This window comes from Phymastichus coffea, unplaced genomic scaffold (genome assembly GCF_024137745.1).
Source record: "Phymastichus coffea isolate CEN01 unplaced genomic scaffold, Cenicafe_Pcof_1.1 PCOF00004, whole genome shotgun sequence".
NCBI classification, from domain to species: Eukaryota; Metazoa; Arthropoda; class Insecta; order Hymenoptera; family Eulophidae; genus Phymastichus; species Phymastichus coffea.
This window is the reverse complement of record NW_026706815.1, coordinates 4,755,107-4,766,291: the sequence shown is the minus strand read 5'-3', so window position 1 is coordinate 4,766,291 and position 11,185 is coordinate 4,755,107.

Below are 11,185 nucleotides of genomic sequence, written 5' to 3'. Positions count from 1 at the left end.
TCCTCGACGCAAGTATGATGTTCGCGCTGTCGACGAAACCTGACAAGCCGATCTCGTCGTTATCCAGGCTTATTCACGATACAGTCACGGCTAAAATCGACTTCTCACAATTATGAACATTATATCCAAGTAAGTCGGAACTATATCAGTAAAAAAGAAAACCAGCAGCAATGTGGTAGCCACTGAAAAATCTGTTTTAGTGAAAAGTCACATGACTAATCTCCACACGGACAGAGATAAGGAATTCTATAATTTTGACGTTGAAGTTCTTATGAAATAATACGCGATCAATCTTTACTCAACTTATAGTTTATTCAAGACTTCGGTATTTGAATGATTTAATCGCACGTTAGAAAATGCAATGTGGAAAAAGTTCAGTCGTCGCGGGAACTATAAGTGGCTCTGCATACGTATTACTTGAGCTTACGAGTACTGCAGCCTACAATAATTGCAAGGATAGAACGTTTGGTATGAAACTTATTCAAGTGACTACTACGAATGAACCTCTAGTATTACGTAAATTCGTTCAAGTGCATGAAAGGCCTATGCCAAATTTCATTGTTGGCAATAAAGTATAAGTTAGCAATACAACTCAAATGCTTAAAAGGATGTACACCAATTGGTTTACAAAAATATTTACTATAACACGTGTGGCACCGATGCATCCAACTACTTATTATCTGAAGAATTATAAAGATCAATCTATTCTCGGCAGCTTCTATAAGCAATAATTTCAGAAAGCAATACATTCCGTTGTTGATTTGGTCAAAAAAGGTATAATAAAACATGGAAATCAAGTTTTGATAAAGTGGTTAGATCACGATAATTTACATCAATACTTGAATTAATAGAAATGAATTGTACAAACTAATAAAATCTTTTCAATTATGTACATTTATTTTATTTTACGCTTAATTTAATACCATTCCCGCCTTTGTACGTTAAAAATACTTTGAATTTATTTGCAATTGTTACCATTTTATCTAATAATTCAGGATTGTTAGCTAATATAGTAGATACCTTTAATGGTAAAAATGTCTGAAATTCAGCCTGAACTCTAAGAAGACTTTCACGTCATATTTCGTCTCAACTGCTCATAGTTTGGTGATCATTTAGTGACTGTATATCTCTAAATTGCCCACCTTCTTAACTGGTTTGATTTCATCTCCACCAATCATATTTTTCAAGAGTCTACTGTTGTATCCATATTTTATCTACAATTATGAATCGATGCAGAAAATCGTTCGGATTATGATGAATGCGCGCCAAGAGGGCGCAACTCGACTGCGTTTGTTTTCGACTGAAAGCAAACGCGGCAACTATCTTGTCGAAATTTTTCTCATGTCCAATTTCTCATACAAAATTGAAATGACTGTACCTTTTGAAATCCCTGTAGCCTCAACTATTGCACGCAATTTTATTCTTTGGTCACTCAACACCATGTCGTGGAATTTATTGGTCGTTTTCGGAGAGCTCACGTCTACAGGACGGCCTGAGTGATGTTCATCTGCAGTCGATGTACGGCCACGTTTAAATTGATTTACCTATTTGTAAACAGTTGCAAACACAGAGGCATATACACCATGAACTACTTTTAACTCGGCTTTAATTTCTTCCGTTTGTAAGGCCTTTTTAACAGAAATATTTTATCACTGCTTGGAACTCCCTCTCTTCCATTGTTAACAAGAAACTAAAGTTGTTCACTTTGATCTACGATAAAAACAGAACTACTCTATGGATTTGGCTGTAACTTCGGCAGCACTCTATTTAATAGTGACGTTTGTTGGTGTGCAACATGAGTTGGGATGCCTTGAGCATCATCTCTTGGATTTTGTAAGTACTTTTTGACCTACCCTTGTATCTTTTTTCCTAGACCATGACAAGGTATCAGTGATCCCTGGTAACAGAAAACGTTTGTCGTCTTGTGCATTGAGTGCAATCTCTCTCTCTCTCTCTCTCTCTCTCTCTCTCCCTCTCTCTCTCTCTCTCTCTCAGGTAAGCATCACAGCATCTTTTCAATGACTCTTCAACAAATACAATTTATCTAACCATTTGGCATCATACTTTCGAGCAAACTGTTCCAGATAGTGCATTTTCCACGGGACTAACAAGTGTACGCTGTTTCATGCATAATTGTTTGCATTTTACCCTGGAATTTGCATTACTTGAGCAACCAGCATCACCTAACCTCTTTCACCTGAATCAACACCACATACGTCACTCTACTAACTGGATCAATTGCCGTACCACAACTGCACCAGGACATCTCATCATCAACCTTGCCGTCTTAGCTCTACCAACGACGAATATCATCGCTAGAACAACTCTTTTTTCTTGTCGGTTGAGTGAGGAATATTTTGTCCTGTCTACATCTTGTCACTACTCTGTATTGTTCATTTTCTCTATTATTTGTTATTACTTTTGCGAACCTGTAATCGATCATCTTTAATTTTAAGACTACATCTCACCTCGATTCATTTAGCGTAATTCACATTTTCATCTTTAATATCATTTTCATAATCATTCATTTTAATCTTAAGTTGTAACGTACATTTAAATCGGGTTACGTCATCTTGTGAATTTTCCGCGCCAAATTTTCCCCTTAATCTTTATTTCGCGTTCCTCATTACTGCGAGCATCATTTTCGCGTGCATTTTAATTTTCCCGCCACACCCTCTATGATAATTCGCTTTTTCTCGGTAGAGGTCACTTTACCGAGTTTATCATACCTGGTTAGTTGCGTGCGCCACTGCGTCATTTGAATTTGCGCGCGTTCCTGGTTCACTTGAATTTGCGTGCGAACATTCAAATTATTATAGGCATTTCTATTCTTTCTAAACTTATCTTGCGTAGACGATCTTTGATTGTGGAGGCGGCTTGCGAGTCCTACTGCGCCCAATCTACCCCAAGCCTGTTTTTGAGCTTTTATCCAAGGCCAGAAGAGTGAGTGATGATCTCGGATATGCGTGGCCTGTGGTGCGAAACTTGCGGGTCTTCTGCCGCGCCACGCCGCAGTCGGAGCTCATTCCCATCGTCTCTAAGGCTGACCTGCGTGGTCTGCCGAGGCTGGCACTTCGCCAACCTGTCGCACGCTCGGCGGGAGCTCTTGATCCCTTCACCCTTCGGCCACACCATTCGCTCCTCTTGGCGGTGCCCACTACGATCTCCGACTTCCTCGCTCTGATCTTCATATCCGACCACTTGCAAATACACCGAGCTTCACTTTATCTGCATCTGCCTCCTCTTCACAGTCGCCAACTCTTAACTCAGCTTAAACCTCATGACATTCAACGGTCCCTGTGAATAATACTGCTACCACCTCCATCCCCTCTCGATCTTCCCTCACCGTTGCGCACATCAGCATAAACGGCCTGAACGTGCCGTGTCACTTCTCTCTCCTTGAAGCACAGACACATACAAGTGCATATGACATTATTGCCATTTCTGAAACCAAACTTTGTAACATCATCTCTGATGACCACCTCGCTCTAGCCGATTATAATTTTTTCCGACTGGATCGCGAGGGCAAGGAGGGTGGTAGAGTTGGCTTCTATTGTCTCAATAGTTTAACAGTAAAATTACTAGTTACCTCTGATCCTACATATAACAGCTCACCAGAATTCATGATAGCCGAAATCCAAAATAAAAGCCACTTAAAACTATTATTTGCAGTCGGTTACCGCCGTCCATCCGCCAAAATCATTTTTCTTTAACACCATCTCTTCCTTTCTTCCTCTCTTTAATGGTGTTATTATCACTGGCGATTTCAACTCTGACCTTACCTCAGATCTTCCTCACGTCCTGGCATTGCGTGACCTGATCGATTCACACGCACTTAGGATTGTTTCCACTGAGCCTACACACCATCCTATCACTGAAAGTGGTGTCGCCACACATAGAACGCTGGATCTTTTCATAATAAATCCTTCAACTCATATTCTTAGTTTCACCAAATCTTTCTCCCCATTTGTACCTTATCACGACCTAATCGAGCTTTCCATACTCTTTTCCTCGCCTCAAAAACAATCAAAAACCTTTGCCTCCCGCTCTCTCCATCGTGTCGATAAAGCGGTCCTGAACTCTCGCATCATCAGCAAGTTCTCGGTCTCCCCGGATTACCGGAGTGATTTTCTTCGTCGAGACACTCCCTTAGTTGATCAATTCGAGCAAACTTTCACCCTGGCGGTTTGTGGTGTTTTTGACGAGCTTGCTCCTTCTTGTCTGGTTACCATCTCCGCGAAAAAGAAGCCGTGGGTGACTGATAAGCTACGTGCCCAAATACTGATCCGTGACGCAGCCTACAAACGCTTTCGAGCCTCCAACTCATCCTTAGCCCTTCAACAATATCGTTCCCTAAGAACTGCCATTTCAAACGAGCTTGATACAGAGAAAAATACCCACATCCATAATAACATTGAGCATGCCAATAGCTCAAAATCCAAGTGGAGGACTCTCCATGATATCGGCTTAACCAATCGGCTTTTGCCTTCACCACTGCTCTTTTTCTCAGCTGACGAACTCAATAAACACTTTGCCACAGTTGTCAACAGATCTCCAGTCCTAACCCTTACTACATTTGACAATATCTGCAGTTCTCTCTTGCATATCACCTTTACTTTTCCTCCTTTTGTCTTTTCGAAAATTAAACAATCGGATGTTGAGAGCAAGATCAGGGCGTTGCGTTCTAGGGGCAAAGGTTGTGATGGGCTTACGGGAGGGATGCTTCTCCTTGGACTTGACACCGTAGTCTGCAACCTTACCGAAATATATAACAAGTCCCTTGAAACATCCACTTTCCCAGCCACGTGGAAGCGCCCCCCTATTCGTCCTCTTTCCAAAGTCAGATCACCCCAGTCTCCTTCTGATACTAGGCCCATTGCGCAGTTGTCTGAACCCTCAAAAATCTTCGAACGAATATTGCACCGACAATTCTCTGATCATTTAGAAGCTAATGATCTTCTGGAACCCAGACAGGCTGGTTTCCGTAGGGGACACTCTACTGAGACCGCCTTGGTAGGTGTCCTTGACGACATGAGGTTTGCCATTGATAGGAGTCAAATTACCATCCTTGCCCTTTTTGATTTTTCAAAGGCCTTCGATAAAATTCCTCATGATTTGCTTATTGATAAGATCAGAGCTTGTCACGTTGGTGACTCCGTCCTACAATGGTTCTTCAGCTACCTAGTCGACAGGGTGCAGGCTGTCATTGACCATGAGGACACTGTTTCGCAGTGGGAGCGTGCCCGGACGGGTGTCCCGCAAGGAAGCGTCTTTGGTCCGCTACTGTTCGCCATCTTCATTAATGACCTCCCACGAGTGCTTTTTTTCTGCAAGCACCTAATTTATGCTGATGATACACAGATTTACCATCACTGCGTCCCTTCCTAGATTGTTGAGGGGCTTGCGAAGGTCCAATTGGATTCACAGGCGGTGGCGGATTGGACGCGAGCGAACGGTCTCCAACTCAACGTCGCCAAAACAAAGGTCATGATCGTTGGTAGCGAACTTCACGTCCTCGCTATTGACCTAAACTCATTGTCCAGGCTCAAGGTTGATGATGTTGAGATACCATTCTCATCATCGGTCAAAAGCCTTGGACTTACTATCACCTCAACTCTTCAATGGAAACCTCACATCTCCGACTTTGTTAAGAGAGTTCACCTTGGCCTAAATTCTCTTAAATTTTATAGAAGGTCACTCACCGTTGAGACAAGGAAATACCTGGTAGAAACATTGATCTTTCCCCATTTTTCTTATGCCTCCATAGCCTTCATGCAAATTGATAAACCCAGAACCCTAGCCCTTCAAACAGCTTTCAATGCTTGTGTCCGATACATCACAGGCTTTATACCATTCATTCGCACACCAAGCATTGACTCACATGTCTCCTTCCATAGATTGCGTCTGGGCTGGCTATCTCTTGAGAGTCAGCGTAACATCTCTCTCATCCTTCGTACATACAAAATCATATGCTGTTAATACCCAAGCTATCTTACAACATATATCAAAACCCCAAATCCTCCCAATCTTAAGCATTCCTCCCGTAATCCCCCGCTGGCCTTCTCTATCCCGTTCCAAGAACTAAGGCTTGGAGGTTCTCGACGGCGGCCTATGGCATATATCTCCTTAACCAGCTGGCCATCAGCGAGTTTGACATTTCTCGCTATGCTGAGCTCAAGCGCTGGCTGTATGGTTACTTTATGGTGATCGAACAGCTCCTTTTTCGCCACAGGATGGACGCCGAACACCTCACAAATCTTCCCTTGCTCCTGAAACTCCCTTCTATCCCTCTTCCCTTCAACGACTCCGCCTTCACTTCATCATCGGAGTACCTCCTATCATCTGGTCGTTACCTGGTCTGCAACTTTCCCCCATTCAATTCCTCGATGTAACACCCACCCTTACTTCCATTTCTGATCCACAATCTACCTTCACTGTCACTTCTTCATTTCTGTAGGCTTTACGAATTAATTCTTAGTTTGAATTTACTTGACCACCATGTTTATTAATTTGTTCGCTGACTCCAGTTATCCTCTTTGGCCGGTGATTTTATTTAGTGCTTATTCTGGCCTCTTGAGCATAATGTACTGTATTATGTTTGCCTGTTTACAACTAGTCACTTAAATTCATCCTATTCCATCTTGTCCGCCTCGACTTGTGATCTTACCTATATCTTGTCTCTTAACCTATTCTAAATCAATTTATCTCTATCCTTTCCACCTCATGCGAATATTGTATCATTTTATTTCTTTGTATGCGTCATAATCTCACACTCATACTCTTTAATTATTATGCTTAACCTATGTTCATCTTAAATTAATATTTAGTTGTATTACTTTATCGCCTATTACTGCGCTCTAATTTAATGTATCTGCTTTGTATTCTACTCATAGCCTACGGGGTTATACCCCACGGCTCAATAAAGCTTATCTATCTATCTATCTATCTTTCTCTCTCCCTCTCTAACTGTACAACTAATAATGGTGAGATAGGATGTTTGTCTGTTGTTGGGTGAAAATTACATCGTCTCGAAGGCAAGTGATGTAGTCGTAAAATATGATCGTGGCTTTCAGCGTAGAACTATTGATATCTTTTATCCTCTTGATGACAGCTTTCTTCTGAACTTTTAGATGATGCATTTTGCTGCAAAGCCCGACAAATTTCAGCATTGATACTCTGAAACTTTCTTCTTTTATTTTTTCAACTATTTTTTTATTGGCTCTGGGAATATTGAATGGATTGAGCTCGATGAAGTCCAACTTAAAACTCATGAACATGTCAGCCCATAGCATTTTCCACGTATTCATAGTGCAAAAGATACACAAAAGTCTTGAATAAATACGGCAAGATCAATTAAATAAGTTTTCGTATTATGATTTCTAATCGTACGACTTGTACAGCTACGTGATATTCGTAAAAAATATCTCTGCTATAATAGTTTGGTCTGTCGATGAGAGCTTCTACACCATAGCGACTTTCCCATTTATTGATTAACTTGACGTCGATACGCTTTCTCTCATTGTCGATTGGTTTAGCATATACTACATTATTAAAGTCTGAAGAGTAAATCAATGTAATTCTTAAGTCAATAACTTTGATCGAACTTCAAGCTGCGATGAACTTCTTTGAAATATAAGCCATATCTCAAAGCTTGCTGCAGAGTTCTGTAATGTATAATGTAGTGCACTTTTTTGTGAAGAGTTGTCAAAAGTTTACTCTGCTTGAACTTTGGTACGAACTTATGTTCGGGACAAAACGGCAAATCTTTGTGCACATCATGAATTTTTTTGAGCTACTCCAAATCTAAATTTCGAATATAAAATTAAATAGTGAATCATCATACACGCGGACGTCGCAGTCGGTGTCATACTACGTAACCACCATAAGGTAAATGTTCAGTTATACGCCAGCCGTACAAGCTGTAGACATCATAGTACATGAAGTACTTATCGTCTTTTTTCAAATCATAGCCTGTCTCTATATAACAATTGTTGGCAGTGGCATACTTAATAAAATGATATTTGATTGTACATAAAAAATATGAAAATTACCGTGACAATTGTTGTAGTACTACCTGATTTCACCACAAATGTCTGTTCGATGAACATTATATTATAACAACGTTTGTCAGCAGTTCCGATTTCACTATTATATACTTCAGCATACCATTCCAGTTTAAATCTGGTGTGATGTAGTAGTGGGTTGAATCAAAAGAGTACACCGTGCGACATTAAAATCTGAATTTCAAAAAGACTTCGGTAACAAGGACTATGTCAGTCTTGAAGTACAGATCAGAATACTCTGCAAGAGTCGAGATGTTTAAAGTGATTCACACATTTTCAAGATGTGTGTATAACTTACAAGAAAACTAGATCAAGTGTAATGGCTAGGATACTGCGATGACTAGAAAGGTTACAATTGAAGGCACAGCGAGAATAAGACTGTGTTCAATGCCAGCAATGTAAAATTTTTTGAGATCAGCAACAATGCGCCTGTTACTCCAGTATAATTTGTGACGGGGGAGAGCAAGGGGAAAAATAAATGAGTTGGTAGACACAAATTTCTCCGGTCTCGACTGCCGTCAACGGCGCAGCTAGCCGAATAACGTATGCAGCTTTATTTGTTAGTTGAGTTGGGCGCCAGCCACCGTGCTCTCGCGTTAGGAGAGCAGGTAGCGCTGCAACGTTAGCTGATTCGGCAGTCCTGGTCGCTGATGATTGTCGGGTGGTTTCCCCGCTGCCTCCTTCCTCGTCGTCGTCACCTGTGCGGGCTATCACCTGTGGGAGATGAAAGTGGGAGCGCGAAGTCCTAGACTGAGATCGTTCGGGTTCGGGTTTGAGACCGGGAAACACATCGAGCGAAAGAGAGAAGGGACAACGGGTGGTTTTTACAGGCCACCCACGGCTGCGGCTCGTTCGGCTAGTCAGGTGTGGTTCGGGGCACGATGACTCTTGGCTCAGAAGCGGGTATATCGAGGGAGGCGTCACAGGGCACCTCGGTTAACGGGTCAGTGGTCTGGAAAGAGGTTTCCTCCGGTCCTTCGTCGACTGGTAGCGTGATTCCCGCGGCAACGGCTATCGGCTAGGCGGCAATTAAGTCGTTCGCATGTGCGTTAGTCAATCTCGAACCGATCGCGAGAGCTACGGGGGACGAAGTAATCAAGTGGGTGTAGTCAATGATGAAACCAATTTTAATAAGACTCGGATTTATTAGGCCAACATTTCCAGGTCAGCCCAGTAGTCAACCCCTCGCGATGGTCAGCCTGATCTAGGTTAACAGGGACGCGAATGGCGTACCACGACGCAGAGTCGACTTAGGCGGATAATAGCCAGGGCAGACAGTTTCGCGGATTTCGAACACAGATAGGCGGTGTCGGGTCGTCTATTTGCGGCGAGGATTCCAGCTCGCCCGAGGTAAACACGCGCAAGAATTCGGTCAGTCGCGCGAAGGTTAGTCACTGCTCGCGATGTTGTTAGCGCCTCACAGCAATAATCGCGTAACGAAACAAAGACAAGCGATATGTGCCCGAAACTTTGCCGGTCGAACGAAGGTCGGGCGCGACTCGCGCAATGTATTCAACCGGCTTCAGAGAAGGAATTTATGGACGTGCACGTGGATTCCTGGTCTTCGCGAGGGTCATGCCTTACTTCGTCAAATCAACTCGCAGGGGAAAATCGTTTCAGTGGGCTGTGACAAATACGCACGCGGACGTTACGTTCTCCGCGCGACGACGGGGAAAAGCTCGTTTGCTAATCGGTAAGGCTAGGCGACTAATTTATGATACATAGACGCGCGCATTCAGAGAACTCGTTCCACGGACATCGGACAGTATAACGACGCACAAGACAATGCTCGGAAGGTCGGCGACGAAAACACGCTTAACAACGAAGACGGACGCGCGAAGGTCATACGACACTCCCGCGCCGCGGACGATCGGCAATCACGCGGCGATTTCGCTTTCCAGACAATAGGCAATGTAACGGCGCAACAAGACGATTGCTCGGAAGGTCAACGACGAAACACACATGATAGTGAAGTTTTAGGGGCGCGAAGGTCGTACGACAAGAATATGCGCGAAAACGACATCATCGGACGCGCGAGGGTTGTGCGGCACGCGGACGTTCGGCAATCACGCTAAAATTAAGAGTAGAGAAGCGTACTTACTCCGACAGTTTTTTAGGGCAATTGCGGTCGCGGCCACCGCCGCTAAGGCTGCTGTAGCTACTGCTACGATCGTCGTTGTTGGTACTGCGGTTGTGGCTATTATTAATGCTGATGCCGTTGCTAATACTGTCGCTGCTGTTTTACTAGAGCTACTGCTATTGTTAATGCTGTTGTTGCTGCTGCTGCTCTGATGCTAACTCACTGCTACTACTCACTCACTGCTAATACTCGGTCACTGCTAATATTCGCTCACTTGCTAATACTTGCTCACTTGCTAATGCTTGCTTACTTGCTAATGCTTGCTCATTTGTGGCACTCGCACAGAATTTCCCTGGTTGGCTCCAGGGTTCAGCGGCGCACTAGTCGGCACCAGGGCTGAACGGGTACTAGTCGTCACCAGAGTTCAGCGGGTACTTGCGCGCCGTTTTTCGGCGACGCGCCGCTTCTCTTCACTTACCTCCCCTTAGTCATTTGTTGATTAGTTGGCCTGTTGCTAAGCCGGGTGTCAGCGCCGTCTATACCGATATTTCTAGCTCGCGTAATTTGTTTATTAGTCGGACGTTGGCGCCTAATTTGCCTACTGGCTACAGAGATAGCGTCGGTTTCGCTCCATTAGTCTAGCTTCTCCTAAGCCGATAACGATTGGTTGGTCATTTAGCATCGCTTGTCTATCCTTGTCTATCTATTGTTGGTGCTTGTTGGTTTTGCCGATTCCCCTCGCTCGCGTCCGATCGGTCTCGTATCGGCGGTCTCGCTTACTCTCACGCGCTCGGTTGCCCCTACTTTAGTCTAGCTAAGTCTGCCTTAGTTAACGGGGGCTTGCGATCAGCTGATCGCGGCTGGAAACTTTAAGGGCTTCCAGCTTCCCGGGGGAGTGTTGGATCGGGTCGTGAGTGCGCGAGGGGTTGTACGCGGGCGTAAGGGTCATGCGCATCGGTCAGGGAGACTTCTGGGGACCATAAATCGCGAGATCCGGACGTGCGTGGGCGGGTGCATGCGGCCGTAGCTGTTCGGTCGTATT